Source organism: Tetrao urogallus (assembly GCF_951394365.1).
Source record: "Tetrao urogallus genome assembly, chromosome: 2".
NCBI classification, from domain to species: Eukaryota; Metazoa; Chordata; class Aves; order Galliformes; family Phasianidae; genus Tetrao; species Tetrao urogallus.
In genome coordinates this window covers 100,649,796-100,671,885 of record NC_136814.1, presented here as the reverse complement: position 1 = coordinate 100,671,885, position 22,090 = coordinate 100,649,796, and positions in this window count along the sequence as shown.

The following is a 22,090-nucleotide window of genomic DNA, read 5'->3' as shown; positions in this document are numbered from 1 at the left end:
TCTTGCTGCTTCTTGCAGTGGTGTTTCCCTCTGTCGGCTGCATCAGAGACAGGAGGTGTTTATCATCTCCAAGCCACAGCTGGTTGACCATCTGTCTGCATGTGACAGTCAGTTCCTCAGTGAACAGATGTTACCAAATTTGGAAGGTGCTATGAAGGAGGAATCAGAAGTGACAACTTATAATCTTGCAAATGACTATCTGAATGATTAATTTTGTATTCAGATGAGCAAGTTCAATTCTGAGAAAAGGCTGTTTGAACAACCACCTCTCGAGGTTAATTCAATTGATTCACTGCCCTGAAGCTAGTAACTCCTGTCTTAGCTGGTAGAGGAGTGCTGGTCTCCAACTTGAAGCATTATCAGTTTTCTGCAGGGAGGCAAAGTCAAGAATATCTATTTGTTAGAGATGTATTAGTACTCTGTGACTGTTCTGCTGCCTTCTAACCTAACTATGTTATTTGAACTGAAAGACAAAGCTCATCTATCTTGACCAGATGAAATCCAAGTCAACACTCGGATGTTGCTCACTGCCTCTATCCCTCCAACCAGCCTGTTTCTTTCACTATTAGGATAGCCATGGTTTTTTCAAAAAAATTGACAGATGAGTGCTTGGAAGCCTTGCAGACCAGCATTAAAAGAGATTAATGATACAAGAAACAAAACTGATCTGGTCTCAGGAGCAATAGCTAGCTTGGCTCTGTGGGAATGCGTCATAAGAAAAATAGGCAGGAAGGTCATCATAGTTCTGGTGCTACTGGCTTAAACATCCTGGGGTTTCATACTAGATAGTTCAGCATCTGCTATTTCCTGGAGAAGAAAAAAAAGGGTGTTTTTGGAAATAAAGAGATCCCTCTCACCAATGTCTGTCCAAAGAAGTTTAATGTGGTTATAGAGACAAATAAGACAAACTATGTGCTTGTGCTGCACATGTGTAGATTTGTGCAGGTACACTGATGTGTTTTTGCATGCAATTACCCATCCACAAAACACAGCATGTTAAGAGTCACCTTAAGCGAGGCTGGCCTGGTCATTGGATTGACAGTGAGGTTAGGCAAATATTTAAACTTTGGAGGGGATTCAGAAAAAATCGACTCAATCACATTCATTGGAGGCTGGGAGGGATGTGTCCTCTGTGGAATGACAGGAAGAAACAAAGCTGAGTTTCTCATAGCCAGTTTGGAGTGGTAGCTATGTGACACCCACAAAAATAAATGAGAGTTATATGGCTGAATATTGGGTCCATTACTGCTTTCCTACTTGACAGCTGTGGCTGAATTCCTGAGCCTGCCTTAAAGAATTGATCCAAGTGTTTGGGCTAGTCAGAAAATGACAGAAAGGCTCTCTATTAGAAATTGTGTAACATCAGGGCTGGGGAGCCAACATGCAAGCTGATTCAAGCAGGTATAGCTGGAAGCGAGGAGGTGAAACTGAAAAAAAGAAGCTGCAGATTAAATGTCAGAACTGCTTTTTCCAAAGCCAAGGTCTATTAGCTTGGACGACATCCTCCAAAGACAGTTATGGAATCCCCATTAGCTTACCTATACCAATAATGTTCAATAATACATTTTCTGGAAGAAACTCAGATTGGCAGAGAAACAAGAGGTGAATTAATAGTTTCTTTCTGTTTCTGACTTCTATAACTTTTCACATTGAATCCTAATACAAGAGGTTATCTTTACAGCAGGCAATGAAAGATTTTCCCTGTAGATTACCACTTGAAAAGTACATGCTGCACATCTTCAAAGTACAGGACATTTTATATTTGCATTTGATCTGTAGTGAGTGGAGCACTCTACAGCCAGCTTCAAGTTAATATTTTAGCAGAATCAATGCTGTAATTAAATTTTATGGATATCCCTCATCAACAGTTCCATGTGACCAAGTTTATAACATGGCGTAACGTGGATAAATCATTTTGTATTATGGATGGCTCATAAAAAGGTGGGATGAGGAGTCAGCTGTAAGGGATGATGGAGTAATTACATGGAGTGTTACGTTTTTAAACATAAAGCCATTTGCTAATAGTTCTATGAACCAAAATGTATCTGACTTAAAGGGACAGTGCTATGTCGTTAAGAAATGGGCAAGACCTTCATGACAGGATTTTTCAGTTGGCCAGTCTTACATTTCACCTCCAGAACGGTGTTTCCATCTTAGTTATGTCAACGTTTGAAAACAGATCCAATCACTAGAACTGTTTGAAGGCAATTTATTTGTCCCAGTCGAAGCCAAGACAGGATGCAGACATCAAATTAAGGTGCTTAAGTCGGGTTTTGTAACAGATGGCTCTTTTCCCCTTTGCAAGGGGAACACATGGAGCTCAGTTTTTGCACTGCATAGCCCAATGGGAGCTCCTGGCAGAGGAGAAAACTCATGCTAAAACCACCCATATCAAACCAAAAAAAGAGTCAGAGAGCCAGCCTTCCTTACGACCTGGAAAAGGAGAGTTTGAGGAACCACATGGTTGCATTGCCAGTGTTGGGATTTGGGTCCAAGCAGGACAGGTGCCCAAAGATAGGCAGTGCCTCAGGAGGGTGCAGGCTGAACTTTCACCAGATCTCCGTCTCAGAATTTTGAGTCCTGACAGAAATTCAGACTCAGTACACTGGTGCTGCACTTTCTCTTCCAGTCCAGCTTCCCAGGTAGTTCTGCCAAGGCCTAATATGCAGTGCAGGCAGAGGCAGACTTTGGTTCCTATGAGGAACAGTCATCCTGCCACATTACTGTAGAGCAACAGCTCATTCCTGATTAATGGCAGTATAAACTAATACTGGTAAACAGATAAGGAGAAATTAAAAATGAACAAGTTGAATAATACTGTCACAACTCATTGCCTTCTACTGTGGCAAACCCAGTGCAATGATGCAGCATCCCTCAAGACACAGAACCCCAACATTACAAGTGCCAAATATTCCAGCATTCTTCCTTAATGTTTTTCTGTTTTGGGGAAAGAAATTTCCAATGTTCTTGCTCTGAAGCTGTGTCCTGGCCCGTGTACTTTATACCAGTGCCCTGGATCTTTGCTATAGTGCATGTCAGCCTTTGCAAAGACAGAGATAAGCTCATTACGAAATGTACCTGCATTTATTTAAGCACAAAATGTGAGCTTTCTCTGACCTTCACCTGGTGCATAGCTGCTAGCATGGATGAGTGCTGCTGTATTTAAATCTGAAGTGCAAATACAGATAACAAGGCTGTGCTTCCGTTTTAAAACACTGTTTGAGTCTTGGAACCCAGCCACAGAGTGAAAGAGATTTGTTCAAACAATTCATTGTGTTTCTGTCCTGACTAACCACTACTAATCTGTTCCAAGGAAAGGTGCCCCTTTTTCCTTTTTGCTGGAGGTTGCTCTACCAAGGCTCAAAGCTGTCTGTAGGGAAAATAATCATTTGTGAGCTAAAATCCAAAAGGCATTTTGCCAAAGAAAATTCATCTCTACTGCCATACCAGGGACCCTCTCACTTTGTACATCTTTAAGCATCCAGGAAAGATTTAATTAGAGAGCAGCTCATATTCTGTTGGGGATGTTGCAGATGTTCTCCACTGGTATTTTTTGTTTCACCAGAAAAGACTTTCCTCACCTCCTCATGAAACTTAAAGCACAAGGTCAGTGGCTGTGCTTTCTGTCACACGGATTCTTCGATGCCATCTCCAAATATTTCTTGTTCATTTGAAAACATGTTGAGATCACAGCTTGTTTCCAAGGACAACCAGGTCCCCAGTGGCAGTTTTACAGGCTCCTGCAAACAGCAGTGTTCAATGTCACACAACATTGAGCATGAGAAAAGAAATAGAATCCCATAAGGAACATAAAATCCCCAAACTTGAATTGCTGTGGTTGGTTTCAGACAAGCCAGGGGCTGAGCAGATGCGTACCTGGAACTTCCTTACCCAAACCTGTGGGCTCTGGCCATATGCAGGAATGTTTTCCTGGACAGTGGCACACAGACATCTGTCCAAGAGCTGCTCCTTCCTGACTCCTCAGCTCTTGCTCAAGATCCCCCAGAACATGGACAGCGTTTGCCACTGTGTTTCCAGTGTGGTAACATTGCCAAGATTTCAAAAAGAAATCTCAAACCGCTGCCTGAAATGTGGCATTTCCAGAGAAATCTTTGCTCTGAATAAAAGAAAACAGAGACCTAAAACCATTCTTTCATTTGAACAGGATTGGTGGACTACTGCAGAGCTGCAAATCTTTATTTGGCCCAAACTGATGTATTTCCATTAAAACCTTCCATTTTGAAAGGCTGACACGTAACAGTTAAAAGAAAAAATTGTTGAACATTCTGAACAGCTCCGTTTTAGATCATCTCTCTTCCAACTGCCAGGCTGCTGTGTTGGAACTGGAAGCCTCTTGGTATCATTTGTAATGCCTTAGACAACTCTGGTTCAGAACAAAAAGCATTCCTTGGGATTAAATAGAACTTTGTCAACCTTTTGGATTTTCCACTCCGTGAATTCAGGGATTATTTCAATGATCCAGCCAGCTCAGCTCACTGCCAATAAGAACATCATAAATACAATGCTAAGAACTTTTTTCTTCAACTTTTGACCTCGAGGTAACAGTTGTAAAAAAGCATGAATATAGCTGGACAAGGCTTACTGTGGGGGTCTGAGTTATTTTCCTGCTTAATGCCAGCTGATATGAGTGCATTCATAATATCTCCTGTGGGGATGCATTAAGCAGAGTTAACCTGTGTCAACTGATGATAATGTTCAGCACTTCCTCCTGGGAGAGCCGGAGAAATGTGTTGGGTAAACACCCTACAGACTGCAGACAAGACGGCATGTTTGTTAAGGGGCTCCCAAACTGGTGATGTGCAAGCAGCCTGGATAAACTGGTCTCTGAAACGACAGGCCTTTGCTCAAGCCAAATGTGAAACTGCTTATTCTGGACGAATTAAAGGCACCGGAAAACAATGGGGTGCTATTGGGTTAGTGCTTAGGAACAAATGCAAACGCTGCTGAATTCCAGCTGCCTCCTGTTAGACCAGGGAAGGCTGCAGACAGCAGGTAAATGATACGAAGGGTTGATGAGTCAGGGAAATATGTTTTTTAGGATTTTGACGAGGTCAAATATGCAGTTTTCCCAAGAGGGGCATTCCATTGTACTTTTCTGTTTGCCAAGCATTTCCATCAGTTTATTTTTACCTTTCTTTCTTTTTTTTTTCTTAACTCTATTCAAAACTGTTGGATGTTTGGGTGTTTGGTTCAGTATGTCTGGAAAACGAAGGTCATGTTAACCCTATACTGTCAGAACCCAGGAGCAAGTCACAGTTGCTTCTCGTGGATGTGCAAGATAGATGTTTTGATACATCCTTATGGCATAATGACTCCTGGCTTGTGCAATTATTATTCTTAGAGAGGGTCTCAGCTAAGATCAAGGTCCCTGAAGTTCTCTACACTCATATATCACCACTGAAGCTAAGGAAATGGAATAGTTCTTTTACTGTGGTTACAATATTCAGACGGACGTCACTACAGCAGAAATATTGTGATGGTGTATAAATGATGGGTGTCCAAAAGGTAACACCTCCCTTTGTCCTTGTGGCAGCATTTGTTAAATGAAGATAGATTGGTTGCTCCTTTGGACACGGGGGATGAGGACAGTTTTCTCTCATTATAACTGATCATGTAGCATACAGTGGGAGAAGACACTTCTGCAACAGATCTGTATTCCTCCTCTGCAGCAATGCCGTATGTTACTACATAAAAGAGTATACAAGAAGAAACTCTAATCCTGAGCTACACAGCAGCCTGTGTATCCTATCAGAGCACTGCCCACACCTCTGGAATGCAAAGGTCAACTTCACCATTGTATGGCTGTGGATATTTTTGTGCAGCCTTGTGTTTATCTTCAGTCCCCAGGTCATTAATAAACATCCTCTGTCGAATACTTTGGACATCTGGAGTATGGCTTGCTTGTCATCTCAGACAATGATATCCTCTGAGGCTGATAGGATAAAGAGCTGTGGTAAAGGCTCCTTCTTTGGAAAAACAAAGTAATGTATTCACTTTTCAGTTGGGATTCCAGTCTGCAGGAGCATTTACACAGGAGTCTAGTTTTCATGCACATACAAGGCCTGTGGGTATCATCTCTCACTACCATCACTGCACAGCGTGGAACTGACAGGCTGGTAAGGATGATAGAGCACTGGAACAGTCTGCCCATAGAGGTTGTGGAGTCTTCTTCTATAGAGGTATTCAAGACTTTGCTGGATGCCCACCTGTGTGACTACTGTATGGTACCTGCTTTAGCAGGGGGTTGCACTCAATGATCTCTCGAGGTCCCTTCCAGCCCCTGCGGTTCTGTGATTCTTTGAGTGCAAGCAGAGTAATCTAGGAGGAAAAGAAAAGAAAAAAGAAAAAAGAAAGAAAGATTTGCTCCTATAATAAAAGACTAATTACTGATATATTTGCAGAAGGACAGTGAGTCTGGTATTTTTCAGTTTTTCTCTTCATTTTCTTTAATATTTTCTTTAAAAAAGAAAGACTATTAAAAACAAAAATTTATTTTTTTTAATTAAAAAAAGAAAAAAAGTTCTTCATTCAATAGGAATACAGAAGGGCACTTTGGGCCTGTTCTGTTTTAGTGATCAGCTGCAGGGCCCTTACAGGGGAATGATTCCCATTCATCTTACACTTTTACTCGAAAAGCAACAAAATACTGGAAGTGTCTTTTTCTGTGTAAGTTCCAGAGGGAATTTAGGGTTCCCGGTTCAGACAGAGCAGGTACCAAGATTAAGGAGGAAAGAAGCCCACCCCTCATGGCTGCAGCACTATGTGATCTGAAGCAAATGAGCAAAGAGAGCAGCTCCCCCCTACACTGATCAGGCTGCACTAGGGTCTGCACAAGTGAATGCAACCCAACCCCATCCTCTCCCACTTTTCCCTAAGGAGCAGCTTCTCCTGGGTCTACTTTGGGCTTCAGCCTTTCTGCAGATGTGATTTCAGCCCATCACAGCACACACTGCCATGCAGTGAATGCTCAGAGACAGGAAAGGAAGTGCCAGCAGGGACTCTGGTTTTCTGTGCATGTATATCCTTATGCATGTTTGAATAGAAAAGTCAGACCCACTGCTTCTCTGTGGCCAGAAAACTTTGCATTGTTTCTGCAGTGTTTCATCTGCAATGAGCTTGGCTTGACTGGGATTTATCTCAGCTCCTAATGTGTTTAGAATGAGATAACTCTTGGCATGCTCTTTTCCAATTACCTAGGAAGGATCTATCACTTCAGAGATGGCAAATGAAACACAGGATACCAATAAAGAGTGTACATTTCCATGGCATTCATAAAAGAAAAGCCGTTTGGCAGATGATGCATTTGTTTTTAATGTTCCAAACTATTGCAGACATCATGGATCAAGGTTTGCTGAGCAAAATCACATCTGCTAGTGACTGCTCGGTTATGTTTGAGACCAAAAAGATTGCCCTGGCTTGCAGGGGAGCAGGTCTTTATAGAGATAGATCAGCAAGCCACATGATGTATGGTCCTTCAGTGATGGTATTCTGCAAAGGCTTTGAGCCATGGGGAAATGCATGACTCTGGTGCAACCTGCTTGTCTGTGCAAATCTATAGCCCCCTATCAGATCAGTCACTTAAACAAAGTTTCTCCCCATTTGTTCTTTAGGGTCATGAGGAGCAGCTCCACACAGCACCCCAGTACTATACTGCTATCTTTCCCTTGTTGAGACTAAGGACTTTCAGTGCCATATTCCCATGGGATAATAGCATTACAGGAAACTGGCCTGAAAGGGAGTGCAAGAGATCATGGCACAGATCCCTCACCTCAGGGAAGGACCAGGAAGCATCAAGGCACCTGGCAGGTTCTTCTTCAATCTATCATTAGAAAAGACAACAGTGTGAAGACTGCACAAATTCCTTTGGGAAGAGGGACCACGGCATGGCCCACACACCAGCCCACATCCCTCTGTTGATGTCAGAGACGTCTTGGCCTGTGGCTCCAGCACGTGTCAGCCAAAGCCACAATGAGGACATTGTGGGCACACCTGTAAAGGTAAGGTGCATTTCACAGCAGACAACACCTTCAAACAAACAGTGTTTTCTCAGTGACTCAGGAAATTCAGTGCCATTCAGTGGAGTCTCCAAAAATAACTGTGACCTCTCTGTGCCTCTGCTCACTGATGGTGCTGATTCTTGTGCTTGCAGGGTGTGGTCTGAGGCTCTTCCCAGCACCTGGTTTGCTCCAGGACAAAGTACCCATGCTCTGGTTGGCATCTGTTTCCCAATCCTATAAAAGCAAGTGAGGTTCTGGTCACGGCGTTTGTGCTGCCACTTCACTGCTCTTTCTTTCATGACTCAGCCCTAGATCATGGAATTAGTCTTCCAAAGGAGGGGTGCAATGTGCAGAGATTGAAAGGGAAAGGCTGCCTGTTACAGCTAGAGGGGCCAAGCCAAAGGTTTCCTTAGCTACAGCAGCAACACAGCGTCAAAGGGCAGTAGAGTAAATGGTATTCTGCTCTTTCCCTTGCTTTGGTCTAGTTTGTTCCTCTCCTTAAGTTGCTTCATATGCATTGCTTAGCAACTTGGGAATCATATGATCAGGGGTTGCATGACTACGTGTTTATTGGCATGTGACTATCATCTACGTGCTAGAAACCTATATTCAAGCAAAGAGATTCTTGGGGAGGGGCAAGCAGTCCGCTCGCATGTCAGTGACCACGTGTTCCTCAAACATCGTAAGCTGGTCTGTGGTGTTTCTGAGAGAGAAATGGACATTTCTCATTTCTTTGGGTGCATGTTCTTTTTCACAGAGAGCCCTGGAGTAACATCCCTTTCATATTCTAGCTTATGTGTTTAGTTTCGCCTAAAGGAAAACACAGAATTTCTGGCCTTTGGGAGTTTATAATGTTATCCAGGATTCAGACTGAGAAATGAAAATCTTGTGATTTAGTGTCCAAGAAAATATCTAAAAGCATTCCTATGATTGTGGATCATTTAATTCAGATGTTGAGTGATGGATTGATCTCACTTGGCATTAAATACTTACAATGTAGATATCAACATCTTAGTCAATTTCCCTGCTCTCTTTGTACAATGCAAAGAGATAAATAGGTGTATTTAAGTTGCAATTCATCAGGTGTATTCAAGACCCATATTTTTGGACAACCCATTGACTGCAAGAAGAGCTGAGACAGCTGGGAATATCTTCAGCCACATACCCCTTGTAATCTAGCAACCTCATCAATTCACTGGTGTATTGCCCCTAGCTTCTACTTGCTACACCTGAAGGGACTCTGTGTTGGTGTCTCAGACTGGCCACAGCTCCTCAGATGGAACCAGGCAGCTATTAGTATGCAATCAAAGCCCTGCTTTGGGCTGTGGTTGATCAGAATGTGTTGGCTGTTTGATCTCTCTTTTGTGCCTGACCAAAACACTCAGACAATCCCCGTGCTGCAATGTTTGTTGCAGTTAGTGGCATTACTGTCATCTTCAAATAATGATCAGTTTTGAGTCAGACTCAGCATTAAACTTCATTTTACCTTGGTGACACACTGCTTTATGGGAGTCATAGTTTATGAGGTTGTACTTAAATTTGTCTGGCTTCAGTTTCCAGCCACTGCTTCTTATCATGTCCTTCTTCATTGCATTTAAAAAGCTCTTTAACGTTTTAACCTTTTTATTGACTGTATCTAACCTGACACTCAATCTTCTTTTCCTATATAAATCAGACTTATCACTTTAACTCTCTAACCATATTTTTCCAGGTCTCTAACGTCTTTATTTGCGTCTTCTGAATATTGGTTCCACTTTGTCAACTCTCAAGAAATGCACATGCTAAGATGAAGGTCTCCTTTTATTAGGTATCATCTCAAAGGCAGAAATCTGACTGCATCCTCCAATCTGACCTTTCAGTCAGTGGGGAGAAACAAGCTTCACTGGAGGTCAACATGAATGGCTCCAACCTTTATTTTTGCATGAAATGAGAAGGGTGGCTCTAGGATGACAATTTTGCTTTCTGCCTATTTTAATTACAGTCTCTCTGCTTGATATCATGGAGGAAAATACCAATTACTCCATGTAGGGAGGATAGACATTGCATTACTCTACCAGTGGTCACAGGATAACACAAACTCATTTCCCAGAGGTCTCCAAATGGCTGTCAGAGAGTAATGACTTTCAGTTGCTTCTAACCCACAAAAACTCCAAAGTGGTGCCCTGGAGGTGAAAAGACTGAGCCTTATCACAAATCCTTTCAGCTTTCAGACGTGCCTTCATTTGTTCTCTAACACCTAAAGCTTTAATTAATAAGGATTATTATTTTTCACAGCGCCTCTCATTTGCGCAAAAATTGGTTTGGAGACCAATTTCCAGGAACTCCTTCTGTTCAGGAACGTTTCCCGTGATATGCACTAACACTCTCCCTGCTAGTATTTTTCCCTATTTTAAAGCTTCATTGAAAACTGATATTTCTATGTGGAAAATGAGACATACAGATGAAAATATTCGGTAATGCATCTTCAAAGAGCTAGACTTCAAAGCTAAAAAGAAGCAGCTGTAATGCAGTGGCAGAATTTGTAGATTCCCCTCAGATTCTCGTATCCTATTTTGGTTACTTTTTGTGTTGCAGTTGAGCTGGAACATCCATTCCTTGTTTCTGAGTTTCATCTCCATTTCTGTGCGTGCTCAGTCTCTGTGATCAGGGTTGCATCTCATTTATTCTGTTCCATGGAAAAGTCTCACTGAAACTACTGAGATTATGCAAAAAGAAATAAAAAAAGGGGCAAGCATCAGATGCACCATCTGTGTGAAGCTATCTGATATATTACTACAGTAGCAGGCAGATTCTGGTCACAGTCATGCTATTTTTGCACTAGTAAATCTGCAATCAGAATGTGCCTGTGATAGGTTTAGCATACACCATACTTACAGCAATAACTCTTGACAGCACTTACATCTTGCAGGCACAAGAGAGGGCCAATAAATGATGAAAAATCAGACATTTTGCCTCAAAATATCCAAGTAGTTTACATGCAAGGAGATTTTACTTCATGAAAAGTGAATGGAGTAAAATGGAGTGCCTCCACTGTGCTAAACATAGATGAGAAAAAGGACTGGATTTTTCCATTATATTGACAGCTAACCAGACTGAGAGTTTATGAAAGTATGTTCTGCTTTGGTGGGAGCAGCTGACAAATAGCTTTGATATGGATGGGAAGAGCCATGTGTGAGCATCAAAGGAATAGCAAAAGTTCACTCAGGAAGCGCTCTGGGTAAAAGCATTGCTTGATCTTGCAATCCTACCCCCAGTGATTTTAATAATCACCAAGAAACAAGTGAAAAGTTTAATCCTTCCATAGCACAAGTCCACTAAAGGGAAACTAATTTAGAGGAAACTCTGCAAAGGCAAAGGAGCCAGCTTCTTACTGCATGGCCTGTGAAGGGTGCTGGAGGCACTGCCAAAAAATACCATCAAGAAGACTATGAAGAAGGACACAAGACAATTGTCAGCAACCACTGTCCATGCAGAAGAAATCCCAACAGCAATTGACCACCAACCATTTACAGGCAGTGAAGGTAGCAGAAGAAGATTTGATCACCTCCAAGACATTCAGTAGGATTCATTACTCTTAACTTTGCGTGAGAACAATATAAATTCTGTTCCTGGGCCCAACACCCTTGTTTCCTCGTGTATTCTGGCTTTCTGCAACGTCTGACCATGCCAACTGCCAGATTGGTCCCCAACATTGTTTTGGCCATGGGCTACCAATTCCTCTCCTAAAGACCTGATGGATTCAGTAAGGGTGGTAGCAATCTGGGATATCCTCACTACTTTAGAGGGAAAGAGCATTTCCTGCCATTCCTTGCCCTTCATCTTCAGTGCCAGATAACAATCTCCTCCCTAGCACTTTAGTATTCAAATGCAGACATAGCCTGGACATCTAAATCAGTGCTAGTCACTCACGTTCCATTCTTAGCCAATGGAAATAATTTTCACTTTCAAGGTGCAGTCAGAGCCATTATAGAACTTAGGATAAGGAAAAATGAATCCTGAGGTGGCTGTATTTCTTTGTTGACTATAAAAACAGTCTAGACACTTAGCTCATAGGCAGAAATTTACAATGTGAACATCTGGAGTCGGTCGGACAAATCCCACCTCTCCCATCAAACTGTTATGAATTTCTTTTGTAAAGACACCATTAGTGAGGACTGAGTCTGTAGCACATCACAGACAAAGAGATTTCCCTTTATTTGTTTACCAAATATTGCAAGTAGAAATTTACCTCTCTAATCTAGTGAACAGCAACAAAAAAAAAGAGGCCTACAGCAGGAGTCGTTAAGAAAGTGCTTATTTAAATACACAGCTTAATTTAGAGAATATGCAAAATTTAGTCAAATAAATGGAAATGTTTTAACATAATCTGTTATGGGAAATGGTTGCAAAAGTTGTTCCCTCAGAAGCAGACCAAGTTCTCAAAACCAGCATTTGGTAGGGTAATTGCTAGCTGACAGCCTAGCTGACCCAATGCATCTTTTCCATCTGACACGAAGCTGGAGTGATACAAGAACTGTCTGATCCAATATTACACCTGCCCATAAAGAAACGAACTTATAAAAACAATGAGAACATGACTGAGTCAGCACACTGAATTTTTATCAGATCAGCATTCTGCATGTCTGGCTGCAGTGCTTCTGGTAAGACAGGGACCTGCTGCTGTGCAGTGCTCTCTGGGCTGCTCCCACTGTGCTGGGGAGAAGCAGACAGAAAACATATTTGAAAATTCCATCCTCAATCCCGTTTTAAATGTACAAAATGGCATGAAGCTTAGCCTAGAGCACAGATAAAGACCTTGAGTGTTGTCGATATCTGGATTTAAGCAGGTGTAGCTAAGTTAATGCTGATCTATTCGGATTATTCACTGCAGACAGCATTCCTGTGGCTGAAATCTCCCTTGTATGCTGAGTATGGACATGGCTCACAAACAACCTATAACTTGAAGCTTCTTCCCCATTATGAATAATTTGCAGAAGAATTTCTTTTATGGAGTGAGGAGATGACAGTAAAATACTTCTGCAGCTCATGGACCATTGCAGGGATGGATTTGATTGCAGTGATCTGCATTCATGAGCACTGGAGCTGGGAGTGAAGACTCCCTTTGCTTCCGCAGCTGGGGGAGGGCATGGTGCCGCTGGCTGTGAGCTCCATGCTCCTCCAATACACCCAGGTGTTAGCTGAAATTTATGACCAGCCATCCACACCTGCTCTGTGGATTTATTCCCACTTAACATAAATATTCATGGATGAGCCTGTGGCCCTTAAGGCTGCACAGTTGGGTGCACCGTTTATTTTTCCGAGTGTAAGGAATTAATGGCAGATGAGCACTACCTCTGCATTCCAGGATGACCTCACTGAGGTCCCCATTAGATGGTGTTTGGTTCCCTGCTAGCATAAACAGCTTCTGAGTGTCTTGTTTTCTTTCCAAATGCAGGAAATCTCCCACCTCAGGATTCTCCCAGCAGGATGGATGATTCACCCCAAGACCCACTGCCCCTTCCTCCAGCTCCAGCTGGGAACTCGAAATAGAAAGCTGCCTCAGATGGACTGCACAGCAAGGAAACCCTTTTCTGACCCAGCACACACTCCTCACACAGTATCTGTTTCATTCTCAGAGCACAGATTTCCGGAAATCCATCCCCTCTTTGGGGCCTCCAGACGCCTGACGTCAGCAGTACTTCCTCGCATGTTTGGCATGCTTGAAATTGCTGGGACTTAGCTGGGAAACAGAGGGGATTTGGGGAAACAAGAGTAAGATACAGTTTTCTTTCCTAGAGAAGGAATTTGCTTCCAGACACCACTTTGTTATGCACCATCCATGTTTATTCTTTTGTTTTGCCACAGCTTGCTTGACTGCTCAGGCTGCACAGTCCTTCCAGCAGATGTTTCCTGCCTGGATCCTGCCTGAAAGAGACCACTTCAGGCTGACCAACATGTCAGGGGTTAAGGATAATGCTTTAGAAATGAGAGAATTGGATTCATCTTGCCACCCAGCTGTCTCCCATGTCCCAGGAGCAGCAGGTAGGCAGGACACAGCCAGGCAGGAGGCCTGAGATGCTTCTGTATTATGAATATCTTCAATGAATGCAAATTTCTGGCACATAGCATGCAGATGAAGAACAGTCTCAGCATGAAGGTGAGGGAAACAGCTTAGTTTAGCTTTGACTCTGCAGCCTGTGCAGCCTTTATTGTTGTTATAACAGCAATGACGAAAGCCCAGTTATGGCTCTGGCAGCAACTTGATGGGGAAGACCAAAGGACAAACTCGTCTGCAAGAAGCAGGCACTGATCCAGGCCAGTAAATGCTCTGCAGTTCTATTTCCACAAGGCAGGTTTTCTCCGATGCTGAGTGCTAACTGGGCACAGTGGTGGCTGAGGAGGAATAGGTGTAGGTCTAGCAAAGGCTCTTGCCTTGGGGAGAAATTTCTTGAAGTGTGCTGGACCTGGAGAACCATATTTCAAGATAATTGTGCATGGGAAGAGCTACTTGAAGGATGACCACCTCCTTTCCTCCTTTCCAGGCAGGTTTGTAAAGAGAATTCTAATTTCCTATGCGAATTGAGCAGAATCCTTCACTCATCACAGATGTGGCAGTGCTGTTGCTACCACACAGGTGGTAAACAGGTGGCCCATTTTTCTGGCTGTTTGCTCCAAACCATGACCTACTTTTCCTCCTGCTGCGTCCTTCCTTCCTGTATCTCCCTTTTTCACTTTCCTCCCCCACCTCTGATGAAAGAACTGCTGGGCAGGCTGATCTTATATGTCTTGTGCTGCTTGAGTGTTATCCTCATTTTTTGAGTCCCTCACAGACATAGAATCATAGAATTTGTTGAGCTGGAAGGTACCCTTAGCAGCCATCTAGTGCAATTCCCCAGCAATGAACAGGGACACCTTCAGCTAGAACAACGGGGCTCAGAGCACCATCCAGCCTGACCTTGAGTGTCTTCAGGGACAAGGCATCCACCACCTCTTTGGGCAACCTGTGCCACTGCCTCACCACCCCTATTATAAAAAATTTCTTCCTTATTTCCAGTCTCAGTTCTAACTCAGCAGCACGGACCCATCTACACAGTCACTGACAGCACAGTGGGCTGTACACTCAGGTAGTGCCGAGGAAGCATGAGTATTAGCTTGGATCATCAGAATTAGGAAACAAACCATTGGGCAAGAGAGTACTGAGACAATATTTTCCACACCGGTTATGTTTTCACCATCAGTTTCAGTGCTAAGAGGCAGGAATTGCTTTCAAACAGATTGAAGGGCATAGGTCAATAAAAATGATCTGTTTGTAGTTTCTGCTGTCAAAACAGTACACGTACACAGATCTCAGACAGCCTTGTAATCTGGGCTTGTCTCCTTTCATTAACCATTAGATAGCATTCTGTCCCCAGTGAGATGAGGTGATGTGGGGAAGATCTGGGGAAGCCAAGTGCAATTTTGGGAGGTAGAGGAAAGGAGTCCTTTTATGACTAACTAAGCTGACATCATGATGTTAAAATAAAACTGAATTACTGCCTGCTAAACAAATCACATGCAAGGTAGCCATGGAGGGACAGCAGCAAGATGAATTTCAAAGGTGATCTGGCTGTATGAACCCTGACCTGGCTGGCACCAGACATGTACACAGCACTACACTTCAACATGAATGTTTATTTTCTGCTCCCTACGTGTCAAAGACCCATTCCTGCACAACCACTGACGTCATCCAGTACAGCAGCATGACATGGGGTGATGGTAATGCACTGGGATCCATTAGGGACACAAAAAGGGACAACATGCTGTTCACGTGTCATAGATACCGTCTGAAGAAGTAAGGATGCCAACTTGTCCATCATATTGTGCACTGAGATGTCTGCAGGCCCAGGGAAGACACCCCAGCACACAGTTTTGTTGGTGGCAATGTTCACCAGCAGCACCCTTTCAAGCATCATCAGTGGTACTGCTACCAATATGGTTAGAGGTAGGCATCAGTAGTTGACTAGTACTGTACAAAATAGAGGGAAAGAGTCATAAAATCAAAGAATCATTAGGGTTGGAAAGAGCACTAAGATCATCTAGTCCAACCATCACCCCATGCCTACGACTGCTAAGTCATCAGAACAAATGTGTTCATACACTTATGCTGTTAAAATTACATGTGGAAAGCACGAACTGTGCTCTTCTTCCATCACAGCATCATGCACACAGCAACACGGCTCTGGGACAGCAGCAAGTTGTGGCAATGCTACAACCTTCTCAGCAGCTCTGCTCCATAGTAAATAACTATTTGTAAGTATGTGCTCTTAGCTGGAATCTACTTGTGGTAGATTTATTGGGTCCCTTTTACTAAATTTCAAATAAAAAATGTATCTATTTGCAAAATACGCTTCTGTTTTAACACACATCAAGTATCATTACTTCTGATGAGATTGGAGCATTCTCAGAGAAGTGACTGTACAGTGAGGGTACTATGGGCAGTCTGCCACAGGAATGTCCCTTAATGTCCTGCTGGGTGATTTCCCAGCTCAGAAATTGCTAAAGCAATAACATTATCGTCTCCTATGTTCTACTCACCTTGTCTATGCAGACTGTAGGCTGTGTAATGCTGTGTATCTCCTCGTGGCAAACACAAGAGAAGTGATGCATTAGCTCTCCTAACAAAGCCTGTCATGTAAGAAAATATGAATAACCTTGTGATGTGAGAAACTTGAGATAAGTAGCTCAGGCAGGGGGGAACAGCAAATCAGCCTACAACCTCTGCCTCCTCCCTGGGATGATCCTAATATCCTCCACTCCTTCAGGTGTCAGTGCTGATTGCTTGATCTGTGCCATTAATTTCCCGTTCATTAGGACTTTTCTATCCTGATTGTAACTTCAAATTGGAAACAAGATTTGGTACAGCTATGAGAAAAAAAAAAAAAAAAAAAAAAAAAAAGATGACATCTCTGTTGGAATAAATGCATTCTGCTGAACTGAATGGATAAATGCAGTCTGCTGGGCTGCCCACAGAGGTGGTGGAGTCACCCTGGAGGTGTTCAAGGAACGTTTGGATTTTGTGTTGAGAGACATGGTCTAGTGAGTACTATTGGTGATAGGTGGATGGTTGGACTGGATGATCTTGAAGGTCTTTTCCAACCTTGGTGATTCTGTGATTCTGTGAAGCAGAATATACCTCCATATACCAACCACATTGCTGACTCCTAAAGTCAATATTTATACATTTCTGCACCAGGAATGTTAACAGCAGGATTCAATGTGGTGAAAAACAAATATTAATGTGTTTGCTTAAAAGTCAGATTAGGCTGTGTCCAGGTAAATATTCCTTCTTGCAAGTAGAGGAGAGGTTGATTGCCCTTCCCCCTTCTCAAAAGCAGCCAAACCAAATTAAAAATTTAAAAACAAAAAAAATCAATTATACATTTAGTTTTTAATTAAGGAGGTACCAAACTCAGTGGGAACAGAAGCCTTGGGGAGCTGTCAGTCATTCTGTCAGTCAAAAAGGACAATTTCACAGCAGGGAGAGTGGCTCATAAGGACACCACCCAGTAGTGCTCTCTCTGAGCAAGGAGAAAATGCTCCCAGGGGACGAAAAAAGAGATCAGACCTCTTCCCCAGAAGAGGCAAAAGTGCTTAACAAAGTGCAGCTGAGCACCAGCATTTCATCCTTTATTCTCTGGTTTGCCCTTCTGCTCTGCAAGGGCAATCACTTCAAGGCAATCACTGCCAGCACTGGCCCATCTTCCTTCCCAGAGGTTCCTGCATGGAAATGAATGAGTGCCATGACAGGAGGGATGGCAAAGGATAACAGAACACTACATAGTGTTCCTTGGTCCTCCCCGTCTCCATCCCCTATCACAGCTGCTGGTGCAGGATGGGCCAGAAGGACACACACAGCACATACCCACATTGTGAACCCACCCCATCAGGTTTCAAGCCAACTGAGAGGGATGAAGGGCTGAATTAGCACCTGAATAGGCACTTCCATGCAGTGGTATTAGGTAGGCTGCTAGGTTCTCAGCAGCCCTCAGCCAGCCACACCAGGTAGCAAGTACATCTTACCTGCAAAATTAAACAATTCTCTTTCTTATATTCTGCTTATTTTCATTTCCATTTTAGAAGAGAACTGCCAAAACTGCAGGTGGATTTGCAGGCTGGGTTTAATTACACTGAGGGACTAAAGGCAGCTCTGCTCCTCTCCCTGTGCCTGCTGCTCCCAGGGGAAGGCTGCATGGCCCTGATGTCCCACTGGCTTCTTTCTGTATTCCCAAGATGAAAAACAAGGAAAAATGCAAGAGTTGCTTTTGTAATTCTCAAGGACAGCAAGTGAAGAAAGTTTCATCTTCTTCACCTCTCTGAGCAATGCTTGTGGTGTCTTGTTTTGGTTTACAAATGCTCTAAGGTGGATTGAGTTTGGCTTCACAGAGCACCAAACACACTGGGACTTTGTCCAAGGCAGAAACAATTAGGGCACAACCCAAATAAGCAGCATCTTTAATCACATACTTCCCCTGCCTGCTCCATCTTTGCCTGTAGGGAGCTGCACTTAAGCCAGGACTGGGCTGAAATGAGCAAAGGGTTATTTCTTTCGCTGTCACATAAACAAAGACCCTAACATCTCCTGTGGAAGCTATTTCAGTACATGCTCACTTGTTCCCCATCTCCCAGATCACATATTATTTTACAAGTTCACATTAAAAAGGTTAATGGAGGAAGCAGGCACTGGCAGTCATTTTCACTTTCCCAGACTGAGTCACTGCACTGGCATAATTCAGCTCGTGCAAAGCACCACATAACAATAATACCTACACCCACAATCTTTCCTTTTTTTTTCTTTCATCAAATCTTTTTTTTTTTTTCTTGACCCCTCCCTGGATGAACTTTGTCTTGGATAAACAGCAACATCTGGAATTCAGCAACACACACCATAAAGGGAATAACACGTCCACAGCAGTTTTGGCGAAAAGGGCAAACCCATTTATTACTCAAACGAAAAGTTACGATTGCTAAATGTCAGATGGAATTAGGAAAAGAAAAAAAATTGAGTCCTCTGTGTGCGTCCTTTGCATCCTTCCGTGTGTGCACAGAGCTGTCCCTCTCTTATCACTTACCGATCTCTTACGGCCAGACTCACAGAGGGGCAAGAACCCCTCAGTCCTACCAGCATAGCACAACAGAATCATTAAGGTTGGAAAAGACCTCTAAGATCATCTAGCCCAAATATCCACCTATCACCAATATTGCCCACAAAACCATGTCCCTCAGTGCCCACGTTTCTGGAATACCCCCAGGTATTCCTCCCAGCGTAGCTTTTGTCACTGCATCACTGCTCTTTCAGAGAAGTTCTTCCCAATATCCAACCTGAACCTCTGCTGGCACAACTTGAGGCCATTCCCAAGCCATTGCATTGCAAATCACCCTCAACAATGTTAATGTTAGATACTTAACCTGAATATTTTAAAATATTCATTTAAATTTTGCAGTTTAAACTGTGAAGTTTGAAAGGATTTATAAAATATATGAGAGAGAGAGAGAGAGACAAAGGAACGTGCACCTAGCTGCAAGTTCAGAGGCACTGAGAGCATTTCTGCTGTATAGAATACTCTGAGCTGGAAGTGACCCAAAAGAATGAACATTGAGTCCATATGTATCTAAGAACAGATTTGCAGAGGATAAGCTGCCAGGTCAGTGCTCCTGTCTGTTATCTGCTTTTCTTCATCTTTAACAGTGCTAGTTGCAGATGACACCCCTATGGAAAGCAGCACAAGTGCCTCTGGGTCCAACAGAAGGCAGGATGCACCCAGGGTTGTTTTCTAAAACAGAAATATAATTGCTATATGAGCCTCCATTCCAGCAGTTAAGGGGTGACAGAAAAGCCTCTCTGTTCTCTCTGACAGATGAAAGACCAACACACAAGCACTGGAGTGCTGTATGCATCTCTATTCCCCCAGCAGCACAACCCACCTTCTGCAGAATGTCTGGGGGGAACTGGCAAGAAAACTGCTTCAAATGGCCCCTCAGACCATGGGATAACTGAGCTGGGTGCTGAAGTGACAAGCTTACATAGTCCTGGGTTGTGTCAGAAGAAAGCATTGCCTTAGACCACGGGCAACAAAAACGATGCTGAATAGCATGTAGCCCTCACTGGGAGCAGGAGCTGCTTAACGGCCTGTGTAACACATCGGTTAACCACAACAATCCCATCTCCATGGAGCACGTAATATTGTGTTTGTTACCACAGCTACCCAAGGGCGTGTCCACAGCAGATAACATTTCCTGCTACCAACAGCTCTGAGGGCTCAGCAGAGGGAGCAAGGGATGGTCATGGTGCCGGCAGCATCCCCACCTGCCACCTGCCCCTGGGAACAAGTGCCTGGGAAAATCGTCAGCTCGTTTTCCTTTATTGGCAGCATGCTTTTGATAAGGAATTTCCATGGGTGTCCTTCTCCTATGGCCAGGTTCTGTCATGACAGGTTTGCTCCCATGCCACCGCATCCCTGCACCGGGCTGCAGGGAGGCTCTGAATGCTGATGTTTTCACAGCTTTTCAGCAGGGCTATTCCTGCTGCAGACTGGGAATGCTCCGTGTTTCTTGGCAGCTTTTCAGGCATGGAGGGATGTGCATATGGTACCAAGGAAATGCACGCTGTTGTAAAAGCCCCACATAAGGAGACAAGGTTTTACAACAACAGAAATGGAAATAAGGTGGCCAGCTGTTGCCTGCTCCCCTTCTCTAGTTTCAGAATTCCTTGCTAAGGAAAAAAAAAAAAAAAAAAGAGATATATTTTAGATTTAACTTTAAACCAAAATAGAGTCAGGATATAAAACAGAGAGTGGGTTACAGCTCGTGTCCTTCAGAACAACATCTATTGAATTCCAGGAGTGATGAGGCAAACCTTCAGTTCCCAATGATGAACCTATGGGCCATATAAACACATGGTGCTATCAGGACAGAGGTGCTGGAAGTTATAAATCCTTGGTGGATGACCTCAGGTACGGTGTGTGCCTGTACTCACACAGCACATCCGTCCAAGGGCTACCATAAATTGTATGAGTCTAACCATCTCTTGATCCTTTTTTCTTACCCACTGGAATGCAGCATTTACCCGTGTGCACGCAGCATTGCTATTTATAACTACGAACCCATTGGGATGAGATTTTTTTCCCCAGAATCTTGGAATAGTTTAACCAAATGATAAACAAATCATCCCTCCTTTCTTTCATGTTGTGCATTTAACTACCGAGGCTGAGAATGTGGAAACAATCCTAATAATGCTGTCTCGGATGACCCAGAGTTCCCATTAATGATTTATCTGTGGCTAGAAGGACAGCAAAGCAGTGCCCACTGCATAACCTCTAGGAAGGAAGAAAGGGCCATACCTGGCAGAAATGAATGCCTGCACTTGGCCGCTCTGCCTAAATAACACAGCAGACCTGGCAGTGCCCAAAACTGAGCAGAAAGGCACAGCCAAAAGGTCACTGATGTGCCCACGGTGAAGTCAGGCAAAGGCGTGCAGCTATAATTATCCCTCCCCTCCACCCTCCCACGTTTTCAGTTTGTTCACCTGTTACATTTGTCACTAAACAAGAGAGGAGGCTCTTTATACAAGGGACATCTGCTTTATTGCTGGAACCCAGCCCAATCTCAGGCAGAGCATGTTTTGGTAGCACTGTGGGGTAAACAGTATCTTTATACTGAGTTCCTGCCTCCCTTCCTCTTGCTCATGCAGACGTGTACATGCACACAAATACACAGCCTCTCCAGGGCTGTTAACAACACCCTGAGTTCTGAGCTAACTTCAGTAAATGTTGTAATGAGTCATAAATATTGTTGCCTCAGTAAAAGTGATGCTGGTTTATGTGCGTACCAGAAACAGGTGCTGGAGAGACACCACCAGATCTGGGCATGCACAGAGCCCCTGCCCTCAATCACCACGGATTTCCCTTCAAGGGGGAGGGCATTTGGCACATCAGGTTTATTTTTGCAGCTGGGGGGGTGTGTTCTATGATTTGCTTGGGCATAGATGAGGTACAGATCAGGTCTAAATCCTGGAGGTAGAAGGATGCAGATAGCTGGAAAGTGCTGAAGGCTTGTGG